Source organism: Talpa europaea (genome assembly GCF_964194135.1).
Source record: "Talpa europaea genome assembly, chromosome: 4".
Taxonomy (NCBI): Eukaryota; Metazoa; Chordata; class Mammalia; order Eulipotyphla; family Talpidae; genus Talpa; species Talpa europaea.
The window spans coordinates 60,427,481-60,454,549 of record NC_140070.1 but is presented as its reverse complement, the minus strand read 5'-3'; the positions used below and the strand labels follow the sequence as shown (position 1 = coordinate 60,454,549).

Sequence of the window (27,069 nt, the reverse complement as noted above, 5' to 3'; positions counted from 1 at the left end):
CAAAGATATCCACTAATAAATAATTTCTTCCCTGTGTGCCCCCACTAAGACGTAGAGTCTGTCCCTCTTCTTTCTGGAATCTGGACTGACCTGTAGTTCCTTCATATTCCATCAAATATGGCAGAAGAGAGTCAGGTCATTTCTAGACTTATGTTTTAAGATCATTGAGAGTAAATGTTTCCTTTCTCTTGGCATCTTCAGCCACTATGTAAGAAGTCTAGACTGTTCTGCTAGAGAAAGATGCCACATGGAAGGGCAATGGACATCCAGCAAGTGAATGAAGAAGCTTTGGATGACTGGTGCAGACAGTTCTTCTGGTATTTCAGTGCCTAACTTGTTGTCATTGCATGAAAACAAGCCAGCTAAGTGGTCAACGCACAGAGTCATGAATCAATAATATATTGTTGATTTAAGACACTAGCAAAAAATCATCTTTGACTCTCACTGTCTATGAGGAGCTTGATGTGCTCCACAAATGCTTGCTAAGCTGAATTTGGTTTGAACTGTCCTTTGTAGAACATATAAGGTGTCTCCAAATTTCACCATGGCTTTTAGTAAGGGGGTTTGGGGAATGTTTAGCAGGACAGAGTGGGTTGCTTGCACACTCCTGTTGGCCATGTGTGAGTTGCCAGTGGTCAGTGGACACTGGGCAACAAAATATTAACATTTATTGAGGCCTTATTCTGAGCCAGGAACAGAATCAGTTATTTGATATTTATTATGTTGTTTATTCTCAAAACAACCAGTCAAAGAGGTGATAAAATCATTTACATTTTAGAGATGGAAAACTGAGGCCACAAAATTCCTGAACAGCAGACCCCAGGTGATGAATCTGTTTGATTTCCATACCAGTTACTTTATAATGTGTACTTCTATCTGGAGGAAGTTTCACAGAAATAACCTATGGAAGTTACTGAAAAATTCCTATGATGCAGTTGTAGATTTTTAGCTATTGTCTTGTAGAGTCTGACCCAATTCTCTGATGTTCACTTTTCTTTGTGTGGGCGTTGAAAGAGATATATTTGAGAGCAGAGGGATATGATAACAGCTAAGTTGGAACTCACCCATGTTTGCTGGGATAGCAACCCTGGTCCTGGTTTCTCCTTGCTGTTCACATAAATGCTCCTTGGCTCTGCATTTTCCAGGTCTAAGTTGCAGGAAGTTACAGAAACTGTCTGAAAGCTAGAGCTTTCCCAGACTTGGAGGAAACCAAGAGAAACATTTGTGCCATGTGGAGAGTGGAGGAGGCCAGCAGAGAAGTAACCTGCCACATTCCTTTGGACTTCCAGACTGGCAGGAGGCTACATTCCTGGAACATCACTCCCTAACTTCCACCCTCCACCCAGTCTCTACCCTTGACCCAGAGGCTTCGCCTGTGGGGGTGAAGGTACCTCAGAGGAAAAGCTCTGTTCCCATCAATCTTCCCCTTCTCATCTACAGATGCTGAGAGTTCAGCTTTGCAACACTGAATCTTAGACTTCTGAAATCTCAGTATTCCTCAACATAGAGTTGGTTGGATCGCTCTCCTTTAGGACTTCCAGAGGCAAAGAGTGCCAGGCATGTGTAAAACATTCTTCCGACAACGCCTTCCTCTCTGGACAGTTTGACCATCTGTTTGCTGGGTAGTTCTTTAATTGTCTTTTCAATCTGCTCATATGGCAGTTGTACATTTCAGTTTTCTATTTCTTGGTTCAATTTCGGTTATATTTGCTAAGAATCAGCTCATTTCCTACATATTTAAAAAACTGTTATCAACTTATGCTTAGTGTTTGCTTTGAGATTTAGTTTAAATTTGCAACTCAATTTAATTGAAGTCTAGCTTGCATGGGGTAAAATATAAATATATACCTATTTTATTTTTACAGTTCAGTGAGTTATTGCATCACCCCAGAAATTGCCTTTGCTCTTTTGTATCAACCCCTACCTCCCAGACTGGATAATTGTTGATTTACATGAGCAGTATGTTTTGTTGTTTCTAGATTCTCGTATAAATGGAATCTACTGCATGTTTTCCTTTCTTTGTAGTTTGTTTTGATGAATTCATGGTGTTAGAGTCATCTATGTTGTTGTATCTATCAGAAATTTGTTTCATGTATTGCCAAGTAGCATTCCATTACATGAATATACCACACTATGTTTATCATTCTTCTGTTGTTTTTAAGTTTTAACTTTCATGGATATGTATTAGGTATTTATTGCTGCATAGAAAATCTGAAAAGCAGTGATTTAATAAAGGAAACATTTATCATTCACAGTTTCTGTGGGGTAGGAATTTGGGTTTAGCTTAGCTATTGTGCCTGTCTCAAGCTCTCCCATATATATGCCACAGGGGTGTTGGCCAGGCAGCTCATGCCCATCCTTAGGGCAATTCGTAGGATTCAGTTCCTTGCAGGCATTGGACTGAGCCTCAGCTACTCCCTGGCTGTTAGCCAACAGCCTCCCTCAATACATTGTCATGGAGGCATCATCAGAGCTCAAAACATGGCCACTGGCTTCAGAACAGCAAAGAAGACAAGAGTAAAATAAGTCTTTTTAAAGTCTAATCTCAGAAGTCTTTTTAAAGTCTGATCTCATTTCCATATTGTTAGTTAGAGGCAAGTTTCCAGCTCCAGCCCACACTCATCGGTATTACACAGAGGCATGAATTCTAGGAGGTGGAACCACTGGGATACACACAACACAAATGCTATGAAAATTTTGTGTACAAGACCGTGTGGACAAATTTTTATTTCTCTTGGGTAAATTTTATTTCTTTCTCGTAAACAATTAGAATGGAATAGTTGGGTCACTGGGACACTTTGTGAGAAACCGTCATATTGTTTTCTCTACCAGGTGTATCATATTACACTTTCAGCAACAATGTAAGAGAGTTCCTGTTGCTCTACAAGGTTGGCAACACATTTTATTGTGACTCTTTTTAATTTCACTTTCTTGTGGCTTTAATTCATGGTTCCCTGATAATTACTGATATTGAGTATCCTATTTTCTTATGTGCTGACTGACCATTTGTATATATCCTTTTTTCTTTTGCAAATTTTCTGTTAAAATCTTTCACCCATTTTCTTTTTTTTTAAAGATTTATTTATTTATGCATACAAAAACTGGGGTACAAGTCAGAGGTGTGGGGGATGAGAGAATTCACCAGAGACAGAGTGGGGAACAGAACAAGCAGACTGACTGAAATACACTGCTGAGGGGAGCAGCGGGTGAGTCAGGAGAGATCCGCTGTGCCATGTGGGTAGCTCCCTGGCTGGGGGTTGAACTCATGCTGCAGGGACTGCAGATAGCTTCATAGTTTCCATCCTAACCCCTTGCGCTACCAGGGAAGCCCTGCCCATTTTTGAATCAGTTGTTTATTTATTATTTATATATTCAAGTCATTCATACACAAACAAAGTAAGCATACATGTGTCTATATATGCACACATACATGTATGAATATATGAATTTACTTTGGGATATTTTAAGGTTGGAGGACTTCTCCAGGCTTAACACGTGCTTAGGGCTGTTTCTACAGCTTAGTTCTATAATTCTGGGGAGCTCCCAGAGCCATTAGTGCATGTAGCAGAAGGTCTCAGTACAGAATGAATAGTAAGTTACTTTTGGCTCCTACTACAGTCAGAGGGCCTATCTTGGAGGCTGTTCAATGACTCTAATGCTGATTCATAGACTTGTATCAGGCAAATCGCTTCTGTGTCACAATTTACCTCTCCATAAAACATTATTATCAAGTCCGAGGGTCAGACATGATTAAATTAATGTGTCTGAAATCATTAATTTTGAGATTGAGTAAGCTGGTCCATGTGAGGATTAAAAAAGTTATGTTCTGTTGGCTTGATTTTTATTTCTTGTTTAGTCATCATTAAACCACAGGGCATTTTGTATTTTAATGAGATGATTTTTTGTTGTTTGTCATTCTTCTCAAATATATTATTAGGTAGAAAAACATGGGAGGGAAGAAGAGGAAGGGGGCAGGAAGGAGAAAGAATGAAGTGGTCCCAAGGCACTATGTGACTTAGGGAAGTCAGAAGTAAATGGGAGCACAGGCCGTGACCTTAAAGTTTAGTCTCTTCACTGAGATTTGTCTTCCTGAAGACTGCTTGCATCACCACGCAGCAGCTGATCGAGAGGCTCAGCAGGTCAATTCAGCTCCTTCCTTGGGATGGGGAGATGGGGTAGCTTGGTATTTTTCCACGTTTTACAATCTGTTCCTGAAGCTTGGCATCAGTGGTTATATTACTTTAAACGGCCATTAAATCAAATACTAATTTTAGTTGCCATTTTTTCTTGAAACCTAAATGTCTCTTTCCTACTACCTTTGAGAATCCTCCCCCAACCCACAGGTCTTTTCAAACAGCCTCCTCCTCTGACTCCTGCCTCCCTAGTAAGACTGCCTGGGTAATACTTGTTCTATGTCACATATTAGGTGGCAGAGTTTTTCATGCATTACAATAGTTATTTGTGCAGTTGTAGTCACCACAAATCTATGACCTTCCATAAAATATTAACTAGGATTTATTTAGTTCTTACAATATCTCAGTCATCATTGTAGGCATTTGATATGATTTATAACAGTTAGTTACCTAATAACCTTCTAGGGGGCTAGAATTATTATATTCTTTGTGGTGGTAGATGGCAAAACACAGGCACAGAAACTTGCCCAAGGTCACACTTTAAGGATACAGAAGGCTGGGATTCAAGCCCGGAGAAGTCTGGTTCTAGAATCTTTAGCTGTAGCAAGATCCTACCTTCCCAGTAGAGTGCAAGTCCCTGTGCCACCATCACTGAACTAGATGTCTGTGGAATTGAATTAAATGAGAATGTCTAAAAGAATTTAGGCCATTGGTAATCACTGTATATTTCATTTTATAATGTTTGGGTTGTGATTTCAGGAAAACATCTGCAAATAAAATGCACACAGAAATGACTGAAGATGGAAGATCCACGTGCAGTGAGAAGCAAACATCCAAGGCCATCCCAGACCCACCAGAGTCCAGGGGGACTCTTGGGATCCCTTTTGCCACAGAAAGTGACTAATGACTCTCCATGGCTGATGCAGGACTTTCTCCCCCTGTTTAAGTGCCTTTTCCACCTGCTACATGAACCTCATCTTTTCTGATGCTTTCTGGAAATGTCTTTTTGGGAGGGCAGTTTGAATGATTTCCCCAAGCTAGAGCACCAGCCACCCCAGTATCTTTCTTCCATTGAGCCCCACCTTTGAACCTGTGGGGCAACGCCTCTCCTATGGCCAGAAAAGAGAAGCTCCCATTTACTTTCAAGGTTAATTGAGAGGGCAGAGCATTCCTGGAGTTTCCCCTTTTGACAAGGTGCATGACACCCCTTATTACTCACCACTGCTTGGTCATGGTTTAATGCCTCTCAGATAATTAAAGGTACCATATTACACTGTGTTTCCTGAAGCTTTGTTCCATTGTTGACATTTTATCAGGCTTTCCTTTTTTCAACTCAGATAAGAACCTATGACACATGTCTTTGTAGGCAAAGTGTTTTTTGAAAAAGAGTTTGTGTTGCCCTTAAAGAACAACTCAATTCATAGGAAACCAATTTTAAATACTCAAAAGGGAGAGTATAGTGGCAGGATGGGCCACTGAGCAGGATCTGCATGATCTGAGCAGACCAGGTAAAGGACAGCCCTGGAGCCCTTGGTGGCTTTCTCAGGCTTTTATTGAGCTTTTACATGTAGTGCAGCAACCAGGTGCATGGCAGGCAGGGGTGCCAGGGGGCCAGGAGGCTGGCAGACCCCCAAGCCCCCGGCAAGTCTTCACTCTGCGCTCTCTGGCGTTCTTTCTCCCCTTCTCTCTCCTGTTCTTTCTCCTGCCTCTGCTTCTCTTGGCGAATATCTCAATACTGCTGCCATGGCCCACAGAAGTAAACAACACAACTTAGAACAATGTACTAAATGCAGGTGCCCCATCGGGCAGGGCAATCCTAATGGCAGGAGGGCAGAAAAGGGTGAGAATCATTTACCCTACAGAGAGTTAAAGAGAACATTGTTTTCTACCTGTGTTTAAAATATGAGTTCAAGATTGTTGAGTTCAAGTTTGGGGTCATAGTCACAGACTATGAAGCATAAGAAGTATCTACTTACAAACACACAACATAAGATGAAGCAAGAGGACCTACAATTGCTAGTCAGTTCTTGTTATTTGCACAGTAAGGGCTGGACCCAGGATTGGAAAAGGCAGTGGAGAAGCTGATTTCATCAAATAATTTATCTAATATTCTTACCACACAGCCTCGTGGAAGGAAAAACCGCATTGCTGCTCTTTCCTCCATAAATATCCACTGTGGAAAATACTTTCATACTGGTGGTTAGGGATAGGAATACACAGGCTGTGACAGTGTAGGAAAAGTGGTATATGCTATTGGTACTAAATATAAGCAGAGCCGTCATCGACAAGAAGGAACCCCTGCCTCTGGGGACAGGAAACCCACCATCTTTGAGGAACTGGAGGACAAACAGGACTGTTCACCATCACTGTCTCATCATCCTAGAGACAAGTCTGTCATCTCCAGAACCAGCTAGTCTTCCTGCAAAAGCTATAAATACAAACTCCAATGGTCCAAAACCTGCAGAAGTTCTACTAGATGATGACAGTGAAGATCTTTTTGTATAAGCCACAGAAGTTTCTTTGGGAACCTATCCTGTCCTCAAAGCCTTCTCTTGCAGTCATGCCCATGACCTCTGCTATGCTCATTGCTCCCAGAATTGAATCAGAGTATGTTTGTTCCTGTCACGTTTGATAGATCCCGAGAGGAGACTGAAGAAGCAGCAAACAGAGATATGTTTGATATAAAAATTGGTGTATCATATTCAGAGAAAGCTGGCGGTGGTATGAATGTTTATATGGCATGTACAGTAACAACAAAGACTTCTCTTTTAATATTCAGTAAGTGTGAATTTTCAGTTGAAAGAAGATTCAGTAACTTTCTTGTTTTGCATAGCCAATTAGCAAGCACATTTTCACAAGTAAGTTATATTGTGCCACCGGCTCCAGAAAAGAGTATAATGGACATAACTAATGTCAAAGTGAGTAAGAAGATTCATTACCCACTGAATTTGCAAAAAACAAGAGCAGCTCTTGAAAGGTATCTTCAAAGAACAGTGAAACATCAAACTTTGCTACAGTATCCTGATTTAAGGTAGTTCTTTGAAAGTTCAGAGCTGCATAGAGCAGCTAATAAACAGGCTCTGTGTGGAGTAGGGATATTGGAGGTGGGGAACAATATCAACAAAGTGACAATCAAGTTGAAATAATCAAATACCTAGTCTGAAGAAAAGTAACAGCAATTTGAAAATCTGTATCAGCAGCTTAAGAAACTTCATGCAGTGTTGAAGCCTTGGTCTGTCCTAGAAAAGAACTTTCAGCCAACACAGCTGCCTTTGCTAAGAGTGCTGCCATGTTAGCAAATTCCTAGTATCATATTGCTTTATCCAGAACTTTGTCTGAGCTTGCCAAGGTTGAGAGAAGATAGACCAATTACAATAAAAACAAACTTTTGCTGACTTTTATATGTTTTCAGAACTGCTTAATGATTACATACATCTTATTGCTGCAGTGGAAAGTGTGTTTGACCAAATGAATTGCTGGCATAAAAGGGAAGATGCTCAAATTACCTTGCTCAAAAAATGTGAAACTGGGCCACACTGGTCGCGCAAGAGGTTAAGTTGCAGCATTATAAAGTTATCTGCAGCCACTGCAGCACTAGTTCAATCCCAGGCCTGCCAGGGAGCTAACACATATGGCCCAGCAGACCTCTCCTGTCTCTCCCGCTGCTCCCCTCAGCACTGTATTTCAGTGGATCCGCCTGCTCTGCTCCCCACTCTGTCTCTGGTGAATCCTCTCACTCCCCGCACCTCTGGCCTGTACCCCAGCTCTTGTATGCATAAATAAACAAATCTTTAAAAAATGTGAAACTGAGGCAGAAATGGTGATTGCTAACAAATCATAAAAATACAGCCAGCTAAAAATGAAATAAGAGAGTGGGAGCCAAAATTATAAGGAGAAAGAGATTTTGAATGACCTCTCAAACAATTCAGAAAGAAGTGGGAAGAGTTGAGAAAGAATGAATGAAAGATTTTAAAACTGCTATCCTGTATGTAGAATCATTAGTAAAAAAAAAACAAAAAAACACAACAACAACAACAACAATAAAAAAAAAAAACCACCTGGGAATATGCTGGTAGGTATTCTTACCTGAAGTCAAAGCCATTGCTTTAGCAAGATTACTTCTGTTAAGAAGATCTTGGAAGTTCCAGTTATGCTGAACTCCACAGCAAAGTCATTTAAAACCATTTAAATAAACCCACTATATATTTCATGAAAAAGAAAACTAAGCACAGCAATGCCACACCTTAACGTGACTAGGAAACATAGAATTTAATCATCTCTGATGTTCTCTAATAAAAGCTGTCACTTCCTTCTCTTTAACTGCATATTTACTTTTGCATGCTCATTGATTACTGAAGGTTGGCTATGAAAATGTCATGGTGGTTGGCTGGCAGAATGCAACACATAAAATAAGATGGTTTGAATGGAAAAATCTTTCTAATAAAGACTTGAAAGAAAAATGTGTCTAAAACAGAGGGAGGCACTCCTGGTAGTTTTCAGATCCCAAAGAGTCACTTCAGCTAAGATTTTAGCTTATTGCTAAATGATATGAATGCAGGTTTTTTTTTTTAAACATTTATTTATTTGTTTATTTATACAAGCACTGGGTACAGTCAGAAGCGCGGGAGGGTGAGAGAATTCACCCGAGCCAGAGCGGGGAGGAGAACAGCCAGACAGACGGAGGACACTGCTGAGGGGAGCAGTGGGCTATGGCAGGAGAGGTCTGTACGCCATGTGGGACCCTCGCCCAGAGGCCGGGAATGGAACCGGTGCTGCAGAGGCTGCGGGCAGCTTCAGCAGCCCAGCGCTCAACCACTGCGCCACCGGGGAGGCCCGACTTGAATGCAGTTTTGAAGTTAAAGTCTTTGTTTTGGTGAGTGGTATTGCTTTTGATGAAACTCTAAATTATCTTTGATCCTCTTATTTCTGGCTGAAAGGTTTGAATATGGTGTTCAGTAGACCCAAAGTTGACACATTAATGTATTGAGATACAAGGATCTTTTTATCTACTTTTTTTTTTCACTAGTGGACTATTTCTGTCACATTTATTCTGTGTTGTTTCCAAAGAAACATACATAGGAAATAAATATTTAGGGAATCCATATTTATACTCATCAAAAAAAAGGCATATGGAATTACAACTATATATTTTCTGTATCTTCAGAAAATTTATTGTGCATTATAGTTTTCAATTATATGTACATAAGGCTACTTACTATGAATTAATCACATAGCTGCATACCAGCTAATATTAAACCATTATTGCTAGAAATCTGGTGCATCAGAGGTTCCCTTTAGGACATTGTAGCTTTCTTATTTTTGGAAGTGCAATGTTTTGGTCTGTCTGTAATGGTGGAATTAAATATGGCACATGCATTGGAAAGGAGCTGGGCCCCTATTCAGTGTGGAAGTTCATAACATTTTAATATATACACTCAGGACTAGGAAAGAACAAAAGTAAAAATTAAATTAGACTACATTTATAAGAAAAGATAAAGGGTATCGGGATGGTTCGTTTCACAGAAGAGAAAGTTAAACAGCAAGTTCAATTTTAGGGTGTCTGGGCATTTGGTTGTCTATCAGTGTAGCCACTTGATCTTTGCAGAACTGTGCCTCCTGAAAGCCATGACTCAGGGAAACTCCCATTTTGCTCTATTACATTATGCAAGCAGATGTGACAGTTGTGCTATGTTTTGAAACCAAGTGTCAAAAATGATGGAGGCTTAATGTATTACAACACATATTTAGCAGACTACTGACTTGAATAATGATTTTGTAGTGTCCATGTTTTGGTTGTTTCACATTCTTCTTCTTCACCATCATCATCATCATCATGTTCAATGGATGAGAAATGTCATACTGACATTTGGCTATCTATTAAATGAATGTATTACAGAAATACACAAAATTCCAGGCCTCCCTGGTGGCACAAGGGGTTGGGCACTGCACTATGAAGCAATCTGCAGCCTCTGCAGCATGAGTTCAATCCCCAGCGGTCAGGGAGCAAGCAGATGGCGAAGCAGACCTCTCCTGTCTCGCCCGCTGCTCCCACATGGCGAAGCAGACCTCTCCTGTCTCGCCCGCTGCTCCCCTCAGAAATGTATATCAGTACATCTGCCTGTTCTGCTCCCCACTCTGTCTCTGGTAAATCCTCTCACACCCCACATCTCTGGCCTATACCCCAGCTCTTGTATGCATAAATAAATAAATCTTTAAAAAAAGAAATATACAAAATTCCAACAATTATTAAGCATTTTCAAGTTTTCCATTTTATATATATTTACCCTTTAGTTAGTGGAATTGCTTTGTATAGTAGATACTTTTATTCTTCTTATTTTACAGATATAAAATGCAAAGACTAAATAACTGATATAATTATTATTTTTTTTTTAACTTTCTGGTAATTTTATTTTTTTTAATATATTTTTTAAATTTTTATATTCCCCATACAATTGCGACCCCCTTATTTTGGCCCCAATCCCTCCCCTCCTCACACCCCATCCCCCATAGAGTGTCTCTAGTTCATAGTTGTTTATTGATTTTGATTTTTACTTTCTTATAGTTATTCTTTTTCCTGGTCCCTTATTTAAGTTTTCTAGATTCCTGCTATGAGTGAGACCATCTGGTATTTTTCTTTTTCCTTCTGGCTTATTTCCCTGAGCATGATCCCTTCCAGCACCACTTATTTCGCTGAGCATGATCCCTTCCAGCGCCGTCCATGTTGCTGCAAATTGCATGTGTTTATCTTTTTTGAATGCTGAGTAATATTCCATGGTGTATATGTACCACATCTTCTTGATCCAGTCATCTATTTTTGGGCATTTGGGCTGTTTCCAAAGCTTAGCTATTGTAAACAGTGCTGCTATAAACATAGGGGTGCAGGTGCTCTTTGGAATTGATGTTTCTGTGTCCTTTGGGTAAATACCTAGGAGTGGAATTGCTGGATCATATGGAAGCTCTATGTTTAGTAGGTCCAGAAATCTCCACACAGCTCTCCATAGTGGTTGGACCAGTTTGCACTCCCACCAACAGTGCAGGAGAGTTCCTTTTTCTCCACAACCTCGCCAACATTTGTTGTTGCTAGTTTTTTTAATATGTGCCATTCTCACTGGTGTAAGATGGTATCTCATGGTAGTTTTGATTTGCATTTCCCTGATTACAAGTGATGTTGAACATTTTTTCAAATGCCTGTTGGCCATTTGTATTTCCTCTTCAGAGAAGTTTCTTTTTAGCTCTTCTGCCCATTTTTTTGACTGGATAACTGATATAATTAAATGACTAAAATAGACTAAAAACTTCCTTAAAATCACATAAATAGTAGATGGCATAAGATGGATTCAAACCTCAGCATTCTAAATCTAGTATTTGTGTTTGTAACTGCTAAGCTATACATGACTTGAAAATGTATGTGTGTGTATATATATATATATATATATATATAATATTTTAAATGACCACAAACATAAATACACATAACACACCTATTTATGCATACATGTGGTGTGTGTGTGTGTGTGTGTGTGTGTGTGGATAGGGTGTCATTTAAAATTTTGCTTGTAGAATTTAATGAAATGTAGATGACTGTTCTGAAAGTTAATATTAGGATTGCTATCAGGATAGAATCTGTAAATTATCACCTTAATAACCAACAATCACCTAAGTTACCTAGTTCTTTTTGTCCCAGAAACTTTGTGATTCTTGTTTTACTTAGTCATTATGTTTTGAAATAAAATATACTACCTTCTCCCTTATTATTTATTTATTTATTTATTTAAAGATTTATTTATTTATTTATAGAAGCACTGGGAACAGTCAGAAGCACAGGAGGGTGAGAGAATTCACCAGAGCCAGAGTGGGGAGCAGAACAGGCAGACTGACGAAGTACACTGCTGAGGGGAGCAGCGGGCGGCAGGAGAGGTCTGTGTGCCATGTGGGACATTTGCCGGCAGCCGGGGATCGAACCGGCTCTACAGAGGCTGCAGGCAGCCTTGCAACCCAGCACTCAATCACTGTGCCACCTGAGAGGCCCTCTCCCTTATTATTTTAAAGTGTGGTCACGACTACTGCAAATGTCATTGAATGCTGAAGTGTTATTGACTTGGTGGAGATGACTCTGGTTCCAATGTAAAACCAAAGTAGACACAGGACTTTCAGAATAAGGTCTAGAGATAACATAGATAAGAATTCAAAATAGCTATAATAAGTTATGAGATTATTCAGTACCATCTTCTTGTAGATCATTTTCACTTTTCTATGAGTCTGTGTACTTTATCCATCTTGATTTCCTCCAGCTGTTAGAGGAGAATTTAAGGAAAAAAATTAAACCACATAAAATATAAGCAGATATTCAACAACAAAAAAATGTTGACATTGTATTATATTTGTTTTCTGTTTTTTGTTTTGGGAATGAGACATAAAAGTGACAAAAATTGCTATCCCTTTTCACCTCTCCCCAATCCTAATTCTCTTGTCTCTTCAGAGTGCATGCTATCACAAATCTGGTATATATATTTTAAGTTTATGTTTTCATGTAATTTCTGTTCTTATGTGTAATAACAAGTTATATATAACATTTTCTTGTTATTTTTATACTTTGACATATTATATTACAAATACATATTATACACCATTTTATACACCCTACTTTTTCGTTCACCATTACTTTTAAGATCTGATCATAAGGACATATCTAGCTCATTTTATTCATGAGATTATCACATTAATAAAATACATGTTATTAATGTATTTTCCTAACAATGGATACACAGAATGTTCTTAATTTTTCCTTTTGAAAAAATTGTGTTTATAAACCTCTTTGCTCGACTTTTTCTCTTTATACACAAATAAGAAAATTTTTCTGGATACATACCTAGAAATGGATATGCTGTGGAATAATAAACGTGCATTTTTAATCTTACTAGAAATTGGCAAATTCTTTTCCCAAGTGCCCTGTAGGGGCAGGATGGCCACAGAGCAGGCTATCTATGATCCAAGCAGACCGGAGCGGGTAAAGGAGGAGTCCTAGAGCCCTCAGTGGCTTTCTCTGGCGTTTATTGAGCTTTTACGTGTAGTGTGGCAAACAGGTAGACGGCAGGCAGGTTGCCGCAGGGCCAGGAGGCCAGTAGGCCTCCACACCCCTGGCAAGTCCTCACTCTGGGCTTTTCTCTCTCTCTTCTGGCTTTCTTTCTCCCCTCCTCCTGCCTCTTTACTGCTTCTGCTTCTCTTGGCTGCTATCTCAATACTCCTCCCATGACCCACAGAAGTAAACAACACAAGGTAACAACTGCAGGTGCCCCATCAGGCAGGGAAATCCCGAGCCAGCAAATGTTTTCTGTAATGGGTCAGTTAATAGTTTAGGGTTTGTTTGACTTAAATTCCCTCTTGCACCATAGGTAATATGTAAAAGTAAATGAAAATGGTTGAGTGTAGGGTAAATGTTTTTTTCCGGCTTTTTTGCCCTCCCACCATTAGGATTATCCTGCCTGATGGGGCACCTGCAGTTGTTATAGTGTTGCCAACTGTCTTGTTTACTTCTGCGGGCCATGGGAGGAGTATTGAGGTAGTCACCAAAAGAAGCAGAGAAGGGAAGAAAGAAGCCAGAGAAGCCCAGCCAGAAGACTTGCCAGGGGCTTGGAGGCCTCTTGGCCTCCTGGCCCCTGGAAACCCCTGCCTGCTGTGTATCTGGTTGCTGCTCTATATGTAAAGCTCAATAAAAGCCTGAGGAACCCACTGAGGGTTCCAAGACTTTCCTTTACCCAGTCTGCTTGGATCCTAGATATCCTGCACTGTGTCCATCCTGCCCCTACAATTGGCGTAAGTCGACAGGATGTTCCAATACAGACAGGTATGGTGCCCTCCAAAGATCTCAGGAGGGACTGAGGAGTAGCAGACTGTGTTTGCCTGTGACAACGCTGGACGTACCATGGCAGCACAGGTGATGACCAGATTCCAGGAGCTGTGGAAAGAGCCGGAGATGCTGCAGGAGCACAGGAGGTGGACAAGGCTGGTAGCTGCAGGAAGATACCTCGCCTGGAAGAGGAGAAGGCCAGTGAAGACCAGCCCACGACTCCTGAGGCAGCAGAATCAGGATTGGCCACTAAGCAGGTTTTCCATGATGTGAGCAGACCAGGTAAAGGAGAGTCATGGAGCCCTGGGTGGCTTTCTCAGACTTTTATAGGGTTTTCACATGTAGTGTGGCAATCAGGTACATGGTAGGCAGGGGTGCCAGGGGGCCAGGAGGTGACAGGCCTCCAAGACCCCGGCAAGTCTTCACTCTAGGCTTCCCCGGCCTTTTTCTTCTCTTCTCTCTCCTACCTCTTTTGCCTCTGCTACCCTTGGCCAATATATCAGTACTGCTGCATGGCCCACAGAAGTAAACAACATAGCTTTTACCAATATACCAAATGCAGGTGCCCCACCAGGTGGAGCAATCCCAATGGCAGGAGGGCAGAAAAACCTGAAAATCACTTACCCTACCACACTATTCAGCCAAACTCTGATATTTTTGACTGTTAAAATAGAATGGCAGAGTTTTAACCATTCAAAGGCACTGGTAGGTGTAAGGCTTAAAAAGAAGGAGACTTCTGTTCTTTTCTCCACATTAGAATTTGAATGGTAAATATATTTTAGAATGAGGAGGTGTCTATTTGGCTTTATGAGACACCATGTTCCAAATCTCTCCCAAATGGAAATGACTTTCATTCTATAGTCAGGACCACTTTGTACAGTGGAACTGACAAAGAGAACTGACAAAGAAACACCAGTATCTTGTATCTTCTTAGGTAATGAATGCCTGAGAGAGATGGGGTGATTAGGAGTAAAAAATGGAGAAGTTCAAGTTGTACAGTGTGACATGGGATTTTATGTTTATTTTATTTTATTTTTTTGGTTAAGGAATATATGTACTAGGTACAGCTACATTTTCTTGGCTTCTGGACTAAGGTAATGAGGCCCACACATTTTAATCAAGGAGAGATGTTCTTGTTAATAAGGTAGTGAATGGGACTCTGCCATGCTTGTATTAAATTAGTTTAATTTCCAGAGCAAGAGTCTACTTCCTGGCTAGTTCATTTTCATAATCTAGGCAATGGAATAGGAAGCAATAGATAAATATGTCATCTTTAAATTCTACTGCACTTCCTGATGGCGCACATGCACACTGGCTCATTCTTGAAGAGTCCAAGACAGACTCCAGTCCAGGTTGCCTCCCAGCCTGGGGTTTATCTCATGGTTTCTCACAATTAGATTCAGGTGAAACATTTTTTGATTGAAATTCTTTGTAGATGATGGTAGGATACATGTGATGGGTTTTGTTTCAAACCCCCATCCTCCACTACTACCTATACTCTTTTTAAAAAGACAGCATTCAAGGAACTCTGAAGCTAAGCCTTTGGGAACTCGAATAGATCACTTTTTACTCCTCTTTATTCTCACTAAGCCAGCTATTCAAAGATTTTGCTTGCTTCTGAATAAACAGATATCTGGGCTCACCACTTACTTAGATTTTTCAATTTAACCTCATTAACTGGTGAAAAGCCCTGGACATGTTCACCATAAAACTTCCAAGACAATTTTAAAGACTTCCCTGAACTGAGAGCTTAAAATTAGTTTGGGGCCTCCCTGGTGGCACAGGTGGTTGAGTGCAGTGCTGTGAAGCTGTCTGCAGCCTCTGCAGCACAGGTTGATCCCGGTCAGTGGCAGAGAAACCCACATGGCAGGGCAGCCCTCTCCTGTCTCGCCTGCTGCTTCCCTCAGCAGTGTATTTCGTCAGTCTGCCTGTTCTGTTCCCTGCTCTGTCTCTGGTGAATCCTCTCACCCTCCTGTGCATGTGGCCTATACCCTGGTTCTAATATAAATACATAAATCTTTAAAAAAATTATTAAAAAAATAATTTAGTTTGGAAGAATTGCCCAAGTTTGTATATAGGGAAATTTTAGACAAGGAAATTCGCAAACAAAAGGACACATATTCTCAATATAGAGCAGCTTTTTTTTGTTTAACAGAGATGTCATTTGTTTTACATTCATTATTCATTCATTGATTTATTCAACAAGTAATTACTGAGTCAAGCACTATTTTAAGTGATGGGTTATAGCCATGAACTAAATTTAACGACCATTCTCTTCTCCTATTCTATTAAAAAATTTAGCTCTTTTTAAAAAAATTAAGTGATTGTGGCAGATCATGCTTACTTTTGAAAATGTATCATTGCTATTTCTGTGTTACTAGGAATAAATAAATATGCAGAAAAAAAAAAAGAACTCCTGGAAGGATGCATTAGAATGTTGATGTTGGTTGTCTTTTCCCGGTAGGGAGGCAATGGTTTCAGTGTTCATATTTGCCTGGTTGGGGTTTTTGTGTGCTTTCCATGCTGCCTATTTCTATGTATCCATGAATTTGTATAGTTTTGTTACTGAAAAATGAAAATCCCTGCTCTTAAGGACTCAGCGCAGGTAGTTCTCCAAAGTCTTAGTGTGCTGATAGAAGACAGAGTGGTATGCAATAAACCACAAAAAACAAAACATACAAAAAACCGTAGTATTACAGGGGATGGGAAAAGGACTAGCTTTGAAACAAAGATTTTCTCTGGTAAGCCAGTGAGAGAGGAGAGATTAAAAAGAATGTTGAGAAGTAAAAATATCTTCAGGCCCTGGTGCAGGTAAATACCAAAAAATGGCATGTAAATTTTAATTTAACTTGCCAATGAGCTACTCTCTTTAGCTTACTTTGAGCAACAGAAGGCATGAAGATGCCCTAGTTTACCTTTGCACTTACTCATTTTTATTTATTTATTTATTTGATTTAGACTTTTACTTTATTATAATTAGTTTTTTTCCTGGCCCCTTATTTAGGTTTTCTAAATTCCAGCTATGAGTGAGCAAGATCTAGTGTGGAGTAAGGACAGAGGAGACAGCCATAGTGGGGTTCATGAGAAAGAATCAGTAAATGATCAGACTAGTGGAACTGAAAAAGAGCTGACAGAAATGTCAAGTATGCGTCCCTATGAATTACAAAGGGGAGCCAGGATGAGAAAAGGAGAGTCAGTCTGGAGAAACTGATCTAAACAGTGAGTTTGTCATTGGAAGTGTCTCGATCAATAAGGTGCCTGGAGGCACTGCCTGCGCACCTCAGGGTTGTGCCTGACCTGAATTGTGCATATGGTGCTAAGATGCCCTTGTGAAGGGGGTAAACAATGTGTGGGTGCAATACAAATGATTGATTTTGAATAATTTTATTTAATATTTAGATACAATTTAAATATATCATAAAATTTAGTAGAAATTAAAATGTATAATCATGTAACATAACAATTTAATCCTAATATTTAATATTTAATGTTGGTTAAATGTTGTAAACAAACAGTGAGTGATGGGCAAGACATTACATAGAATTAACAAGGGAAGCCTCTGAGCTGCAATGAAAGTGAGATGTAGGTAAATGAAAGATGAGTGTGAGCCAGCATTTGTGTTTGAACCATCAGAAACTTTGTTATAGTTATAGGTAATTTCTGTTTCTTCAGAAAGATCAAGATTTTTAAAAAAGATTTATTTTATTTATTTATGCATACAAGAACTGGGGTGTAGCCCAGAGGTGGGGGGGTGAGAGGATTCACCAGAGACGGAGCGGGGAACAGAACAGGCAGATCTACTGAAATACACTGCTGAGGGGAGCAGCAGGTGAGACAGGAGAGGTCTGCTGCACCATGTGGGTTAGCTTTCTGGTCAGGGATTGAACTCAAGCTGCAATGGCTGCTGATAGTGTCATAGTGCTATTTTTTAATTAAATTTTTTAAATTAATTTTTTAAATTTAATTTTTAAATTAAAAATTTAAACCCCTTGCACCACCAGGGAGACCCAAAAGATCAATACTTTGCTTTCTATTTCTATTTTTGATGTGATAGTAGACTAACCAGGAAGTAGTCTCTTTTACTCTAGAAAACCCGAAAGTTAATAAAGGGGAGAAGAAATAGTATTTTAAACTCATTTTCATTCATTGAAAGAATAAAAGTGAAGCCATGAGTCAGAATCTGGTTACTAATTTCTCTTACTTTATGCATCAACACTGTACCATATCAAATGTTTAGTTTGAGCATAGGAGCAAGAGTTTTTGTATCCTTCAGGAATTGCTGTGGGGACTCAGGACTTATTTCTTCTCCATCTTATCAATAGGTCAGAGCAACTGTCCTATTGGGATAAAAAGATCCTTTGTATCTTTGACTAACTGGAGGTTCATTATGCAAACACTAACTCTTTGATCACAGTAATATCTCTTTTATTGGTGGGTAACTAATCACTTCGTCCAGGCCCCTTATCAGAAAAACTGCTATTAGGCTAATGACCAAAATAATAACATTCTGGATCTCCTTATGTAACAGGGTGGTCCCCAGGAAAGGCGGAGTTTCCAGGTTTCCTGCCCCACCCTAGGTAGAGTGGAGCTGAGCAGGGAGAGAAGAAGCTGCCCAGGAGACTTAGGAAGGAAGGAAGGAAGCAGGATGGAGAGCCAGAAGGAGACCTGGAGGAGGCACATGGAGCAGAGAGACACGTGAAGAACTACACTTGCCTTTTGGTCGTGGACTGGTTGAAACAGATGTGGGTGAGAGACCCGTGGGGAGGTGTCAATGGTGGTTTTTGTCTTGATTTTGATTTTGCTCTTTGCCTTCCAGACTTGTCTGGTTGTTTCTGATCCTTTTCTGTGGGTCCCCACTGGAAGGTACTTTAGACTTATGACAGGCTTTGGGGCCTTCCTCTGGGCCAATCCTGCTTGGGTGTGCTTTTACGCATGAGGGGACAGGTAACTTTGGGTGCTTGATTTAGAAACTATATTCTTTGCCTTTCCTGTATTGTTTCCTAATTGTATTAAAGTTCCTTCCCATTAAAGTCTCATATGTTTTGTGTTGATGTGGCAGATGGCAGAACCTATTTAGAGCAGGCAGGTTTGTGGGGTCTGGAGTGCCCCTCTCCCTGCCCTGTAATACTTATAATATGTTATCATAGTTCCACAAACACATTAAGTCCACACCGAAGAGGACTCAAAGAGACTCATGGTTCTAGGAATTTTATAAAGAGGTTTGAAAACATCATTAACAACATATTGCTTCAGGAGGAGAACTCTGCAAAAACAATGTGCCCAAAGAACCAAGAAAGGCCCCAAGTACAGGCCTGCCATGTGTCAGGCCTGAAACTAAACTCTGTATGCATCTCCCCTTGGTTCTCACAACCCCTGCAAGATGGAGTACCCCTTTACAGAGGAAAAAACTGAAACTCCAAGGGGAAGCAAGGCCTGCATATTCCTTGCTGGCTAGAAATTAGGATTTGATGGCTCAAAAATATGTACTTTACTTTTACTCACTATGAAATACTGCTTTTCCTCTCATTTTAAATCATTGAAAGAATTTGGTATTTCATAGAAGAACAACCAGCTTATCTGCTGCTCATGTGTTAACCATTGGTATTTCATGGAAAAGTCCACTCTCTAGGTGGACTCTAAGTCCACTCTAAGTCCACTCTCTAGATATACTACACAGTGATGATAGTTAGAAATCTTTAACTCAAGTGAAAAATGTGGAAAAGGATACCTGGATTAAATCATGAAGCATAAAATGATGATGATGAGATGAAAATGACAACCATGATGCTCACTAGATTTTAAGACATATATAATCAACAAAGAAAATACATAAAGGTTTGCAAATATTGTTATTTATCACTTTTTAGTGTTTGCAACGTGCTCTTTAGAGATTGCTATTCTTATAGAAAAAAATTTTTAATTAAAAATTTAAACATATGGCCTAGTGGTTAAAGAAACTAACTTCAAAAAAAGTGATCCGTATAGAAAGTAAATATTTAAGGTATTTTGATATCTTAAAAATTATTTCAAATTAAAATCATGAATATCATAATAAAAAAAGAATATGAATACTTCAGAGTGGAGAGATACATATCTAAGAAACCCATAAAAATGACTAACCATGAAAATAACAAAATGCAAATTAAAATCATCCCAGTTTTCCTTTCAAATTGTCAATGATGGAAAAAATTGATAAATTACAGTTGTGAGATTGTGGTGAAATGGAAATGAAATGGAAACTATGGTTTGCATATGCCTCTCACCTGGCTTCACTGAGGTGAGGATGGGCTCCAGTGTGCCCTTCCACACCTAGGAAGGGCAGTTTAGGGTGTGTTGAGGGCTCATCTGGCTCCCAAAGGGAAATGATCTATATCATTTCCATTAGAGTCAAGGTATTTTAAAAACTCCAGCAAAATTTATAACCAGGTCATGAAAATGTTAAATATTATCAAGGACAATATTTTAAAAATTCACAAATATATCTACTAAAACAATTCTTAAAATAATTTATTTGCATACTGAGTGTCATGCTGTTGAAAAAAATCTCCACAGTGGGACCAAGGTAAAGGAGGGCTGGGCAATGGCAGATTCCTACAGAAAACCTCGTGCTGCTGGTAGTCAAAGCTAGGACCGCAGCTCTGGATAAGTGCAGAGAAATGCTGAGAACCAGGGACCACAGAGAGGGACATGGGGAGAGAGATAGAAATTGAGAGCACAAATAGGAGAAGGGGGTGCATGGGAGGGCTCCAGGGAGCAGCAGGGAAAGACACAGGAATTGACAGAGGCCACCCAAGTGACCAGATGGCCCAGAAGCATCACAGCCATGTGGCCAAGTCGCCATTCTTATTTGACTCTGCTGATTCACAACCCCCTACCCCCCCTAAGTCAAATATTTTAACTCTGTCTGTCCCCAAGGCCATTCCCTGGCATGAGTCCAAAGACCATGGAGCCCTCTGCTGAGCTGTCCTGGCTCTGAGGAGGCCCTGACACTTTCCCCAAGAATGGCAGGCTCTCTTTCACACACAGAATATTTTCTTTTTCTCTATTTTTTGAGAGATTATTTAGAGGGTATTTGGGCTTAGAGATCAGGGTCAAAATGATGATCTTGATTGCTGAGAAAGCTCTTCTCCATTAGTTTGTGCTTTCCTTTGGGAGCTGATGACAGTAGTCTGCTGGCTGTTCTCACTGCCACCAAGCATCACTGTTCCTCCAAGTTTCCAAACCTGCCCTGGTTGGGGGGCCTTCACCTGAAGGAAGTTCTGGGCCAGAAAGCATGGAGGTTGGGCTCCAGGCTTCAGTCCAGAAACTGGAAGAGACTTGGGGGCACTGGAGGGTCACTGGATTCAGTATGCACAGAGGGACCAGGAAACTATGGTTTGCATATGCCTCTCACCTGGCTTCACTGAGGTGAGGATGGGCTCCAGTGTGCCCTTCCACACCTAGGAAGGGCAGTTTAGGGTGTGTTGAGGGCTCATCTGGCTCCCAAAGGGAAAGTATGTTTGGGCTATCAGAAAGTGGTATAATGGATAGGAGTGTTCCCAACAGAGGGGGAAGGTTTCAGCTGTTTTTGAAGATAGACAGGAGGTCTCTATTACTACTGATGAGCAGGTGGGAGGCAGGGATGAGGTATTAGGAGAGCTCATCAGGATTTATGTGTTCTAGAAGGAGGTCCAACAAAGGTTCCAGCATGTGTGATGGTCCCTGCCCTCTGGTTTGACCCTCTAAGACTGAGAAGGAGTTATAAGTCAGACTGCTGTGAGGATGGTTCTGGGAGCAGCCTGTGATGGTTGCAGGGGAAGCTGGAAATGTGGAGGAGCATCACTGTGATGAGATGGAGGCCCTGGCTGTTGGGGTGTGGAACACACAAGCCTTTTTATATGAATAGATGGGGCTCGCCAGAGCTACCAGCGGTGGCATTGTTTCCTGTATGGGGTGATGGATTTCTCTAGGATATCCATGTTACTGGGCATGTCACGGGGTGAGAGAGATGAAGGCGCCATGCCTGAAATCACTGAAGGACTTCCTGCCTGGGTTCCTGAGGGGGAAGTCAAAGTTGCCTTAGTCCTGGTAGTCATTGCCTTGGCTGCTATTATCATTAAAGTTGGTGCCCTTAGGGGAAGGTAGAAGAGGGTAAGGGATTGACCTGGGCCCAGAGCTGCTATTAGCAACAATATGTTAAACAAGATCATTTGACTGGGACTCATGATCTTGAACTTCTTAGAGGAGATGACTTTGGGGTCACACTTAGCGTGTGGGTCTGATTTCATGGGCACTGGTCACTAACTGCTCTTGGAGTCCTTGTTGACCTCTTCAAACTCACAGTGTTGGATAAAATTCAGAATGTACCACATGTACATGCACTGATCCACTTCCAGGCCCTCCAGCAGAATGGTTTTATTGCACACAGGACACTTCCAGGTTCCCTTCACTCACAATTGAATTGTAGATATGCTTGCAGGTCAAAGCACTGGAAGTGCTTGCAATTGTGGTTCCAAGCAGGCAGTTGGATGCACCAGAATATGATGGAGCACTTCAGAGTCACCTTGTGTGTGGTCTGCTTCAGGTCAACCTCCACCTTGAGGGTGGTGTTCCCCCTAAAGAGGCAGCCTTGCTGCTGAAATCCCACTTGATCTTTGTGATGCAGTGCTCTGCGGGCACGAGGAGCTTCTTGAGGAGGGCTTGCAGCATGGAGTTCACAGAGGGTTCGTGGACCAGCTGCAGCTAAAGAGATGGGAACAGCAGCAGGCTGTGACAGAAATCTGGATTGTGCTGAGTCATGCTGGCACAGGTGTGCTTGAGATGCAGGGGCTTGTGGGAGGTCCTGTTGTGGCTTGGCAGGGACTGGGGTGGCATTTGCACTGACCTGCACACCAACTGGTGTTCAACTTCTAGTCCTTTTGGTGGATTGCAGCTCTAGGTCAAACCTCTGCATCAGTGTCTAATGGACCCAGAGTTGCAGGTGAAAGACATGGTTGTTGATGGCCAGCTTGTGCTCTAGGTAGAAAGGCTCCAGCACCTTACCATCCACAGGGGGAGTGGGAGCTGAAGCTTAGATTGTGCTTAGCTAGTGGTGGCAGCAGAACACTCTTATTTGGCTTGACATCAAGTGGAAAGGGTGGTTTAACATCTTGGCTGGGAGCAGATAAGAGGGGAGAGGAGGAGTTAGGAAATGGCAATAGACAATAAGTTAAGAACTGATCGCCCCAAGCCCCAAGTGCATTTATCAGCCTGAGTGAGAAATAATTGCAGACCAGGAGGGTAACCCCCCCAATTCAATTAAAAATAGAATGTTCAGAACACCAACATAATAACACAATAGCAATGGGCCAAAGCTGGTCTCAGAAAAGTAGGCTGGGTAATATGGGAAAACTCAGTGGACCTTGGCAGCCAGCCAATCAGCAAGTAACACAATGAGGAGACACTCAGTGGCCAAACCCCCACTCCTTGCCCGCTATACCTGGAAAGCATGTGCTTCTTGTCACCTCAGTTGGATACCCACTCAGGACCCCTCTCCACTTGGAGGGGTCCGCTTGAAGGGGTCCTAAGAGCTTTCCTATCTTTTTTCTGATCTAACAGTAAATCTCTTGCTTTTCTGTAACTTTGGTCTTGATATTGAGTTCTTTTTTCACTGAAGACAAGAACCAAAAAAGAACCCATTTGGGGTCCTCTGACTCCAGGCCTGCTCCCAAAAAATCCTGATTCACCAGGGATTATGGGGACTTGGGGTTCCTGAAACAAATGAGTGTTTGTTGACCATGGGGAGTAAGTGCTGCCCAGTGCTGGGCTGGCTGGGCATTCTTGCCCTGGGTAGCTAGAGAGGTGAGTAGCCTGGGGAGTTTGGGGTGGGTATTGGCCTGGCCTGGTGTGGAGACTGGTTGTTGGATCACTATTGTTGCTTCCATTGCTGATCTCTCCTGCATATGGCCTCTTTCTGCTCTGAATGGGGAAAGCCAGGGGCCAGGGGGCCAGTAGGCCTCCTGGGACATCTGCTGCTTGTGTACCAAAGGCGCTAATACCAGACAGTAGGTGCTGGCTCATGCTCATGGCCGGGCCCTCATCTCCAGGGTGTCATGCCAGCCGCCAGGCTCGTGGCGTCATGCGCCCGAATGCAGGCATAGTCCTGTGACCCCGGCTGGTTCAGGAATTTGGCTATTATACACCTGGGCGGGACCCATATGGAAAGAGGAACAGACTGGCTTATATTGGTTTATATCCTTGTGCTGAGTCACTGGCAAGGCCAGCAAGAGGCCTGGTGCTCAAGAGGGACACCCAGCCCTGCAGGGGCATTAGGACCCCTGGGGTAATTGACCCTGAAACCCCTACTGCTGGGAAAATGGGGTGAGCCACACATGATCTGCCAAATGGAAAACAATAAGAAAATAAACCCAAGAATATTTTGTCATACCTGAGTCTCTTAGCAAACTGGTTTTCACTTGTTGCCTCCCCTTCTTGTCTCTTCACTCTTGGGTCTGCAGAGACTGAACTTCTGCCCTGACATTTCTGGCAAGGACAAAAATTTGTGTGTGTGCGTGTGTGTGTGTGTTTGTGTATGGAGAACTCTTTAAATTTAATCCTTCTGGCAATTCACTTGCTTAGTTTATGAAACATTTTTCTCTCCTGGTTCTCCTTAAACATCGCTGACCCTTAAGGACTTTTCTGCTCTGGCCTCTTTTAAAACAGGAACAAAACCTTAACTTTGGTCTACAGGCTCTCTGAGGGCAATCTAAAACAAGTTTTCATTTCAAATCTTACCTCTAGCCCTGACTTGTGATCCAACTCAGGTGTCTGTGGGTATAAATCTCTGCAGACAAGTGTGTACAGTTAGATAGAACAAAGACTTTAGGGTAAGATGTGCTTTGTTTAAACACTACGTGATATTCACATCAAAGACATCTTTACAGACACATCACCCAAAGCAGTGATAGTGAAGGCAAAGATAAACAGCTGGGACTACATCAATTAAAGAGCTTCTGCACAGCAAAAGAGACAATAACAAAAACAAAGAGAAACCCCACCGACTGGGAGAACATTTTTGCACACAACACTAATGATAAAGGACTGATCACAAAAATCTGCAAAGAGCTGATGAGACTCAACAACAACAAAGAAAATAATCCAGTCAAAAAATGGACAGAGGAGCTAAAAAGAAACTTCTCTGAAGAAGAAATGCAAATGGCCAACAGGCATATGAAAAAATGTTCAACATCACTTGTAATCAGGGAAATGCAAATCAAAACTACCATGAGATACCATCTTACACCAGTGAGAATGGCACATATTAAAAAAAACTAGCAACAACAAATGTAGGCGAGGGTGTGGAGAAAAAGGAACTCTCCTGCACTGTTGGTGGGAGTGCAAACTGGTCCAACCACTATGGAGAGCTGTGTGGAGATTTCTGGACCTACTAAACATAGAGCTTCCATATGATCCAGCAATTCCACTCCTAGGTATTTACCCAAAGGACACAGAAACATCAATTCCAAAGAGCACCTGTACCCCTATGTTTATAGCAGCACTGTTTACAATAGCTAAGCTTTGGAAACAGCCCAAATGCCCAAAAATAGATGACTGGATCAAGAAGATGTGGTACATATACACCATGGAATATTACTCAGCATTCAAAAAAGATAAACACATGCAATTTGCAGCAACATGGATGGAGCTGAAGGGATCATGCTCAGTAAAATAAGCCAGAAAGAAAAAGAAAAATACCGGATGGTCTCACTCATAGCAGGAATCTAGAAAACTTAAGTAAGGGACCAGGAAAATGAATAACTATAAGAAAGTGAAAATCAAAATCAACAAAAAACTATGAACCAGAGACACTTTTGGGGGGGTGGGTGGCGGGAGGGGAGGGGAGGGATTGGGGTCAGAATGAGGGGGTTGCAATTATATGGGGAATATAAAAATAAAATTTATTAAAAAAATAAAAAAATAATAAAACCCAGATCTTTGGGCCTCCCTGGTGGTGCAATGGGTTAAGCACTGCACTATGAAGCAATTTGAAGCCTCTGCAGCGCAAGTTTGATCCCTGGCCCACCACGGAGCAAACGACATGGCACAGTAGACCTCTCCTGTCTCGTCCACTGCTCCCCTCAGCAGTGTACTTTGGTCAGTCTTCCTGTTCTTTTCCCCACTCTGTCTCTGGTGGGTCCTCTCACCCCCTACATCTCTGGTCTGTGCCCCAGCTCTTGTATGCATAAATAGATTTACAAAAAAGATTTTGTAAATCTTTACAAAAATATAAAACCCAGATCTTCTCTTCAGTGTAATTAATGGAAAATGATTTAATGTCTGTACAACTCAGTTTGCTCATTTACAAAATGGATGTAATAATAGTAATTCCCTTTTAAGGATATTACATGGATTAAATCAAACAGCACACATGAAACACTGGTATGGAGTTAATACTCAGCAGATTGAGTTATCATTTTAATGTTCCAAAGATATTTCAAATTCAACATATTTAAAACTTAAATCATTAATTACTTTACTCCCATCTAATCCTCTCAACCAGAAATTTGTCTTCTTTGGTAAGAATGATATACAAGATTCCCGAGTCCCACTCCAAACTAACTGAATCAAAATCTGCCGGGGAAGGGCCTGGGAATTTAGCAAACACAAGTGAGAAGTGCCTTTAACAGAACTTCTCTCTTTCCCTTCCTGCCAGTCATCATGTTAGATCAACATTATCTATACCTACAGATTATTTCTTAAATCTGTCCCATCCCTTCCATCTGTACTGACAATGTCCTAATTCAGGTGTTCAGCACCTACAGCCTGGAACTAGCCCAGGGTTAACTTTAACACTAAAAGATTTGCCACTGAATGTGATCGGAAATTGTTGCAAAGGTCTCTTCCCCTGTAAGCACCACTTTGAATCCCAGATCAGACTCAGGTTGGGATGCCAACCTAACTATTGTGACTTTCTCTTTCTGAGCCCGACCCCAGTTCCTGAATCCCATGACTCATCAACTGGGGTCCAATCACATAAGAGTGGTTGTAATGGGCCTTAGATTCTACATTGTTTGTTCAGGGCTGCCTGTCTGGACAACCACAGATCCACGTTCATCCCAAGCTGCCTTCAAA

General features: G+C 41.2%; 1 pseudogene across 1 annotated transcript in view; it reads left to right on the top strand.

Annotated features, from left to right (window-relative positions):
- The first annotated feature begins 258 nt into the window (after positions 1-258).
- Positions 259-27,069, top strand: part of LOC311170234 (sorting nexin-2-like) — an 82,597-nt pseudogene continuing 55,786 nt past the window's right edge. Inside the window, exons 1-5 of the transcript in view lie at positions 259-317; positions 4,893-5,029; positions 6,354-7,684; positions 14,063-14,262; positions 22,625-22,768. The product of the transcript in view is annotated as a sorting nexin-2-like (transcript). The remainder of the gene's footprint in view (positions 318-4,892; positions 5,030-6,353; positions 7,685-14,062; positions 14,263-22,624; positions 22,769-27,069) is intronic.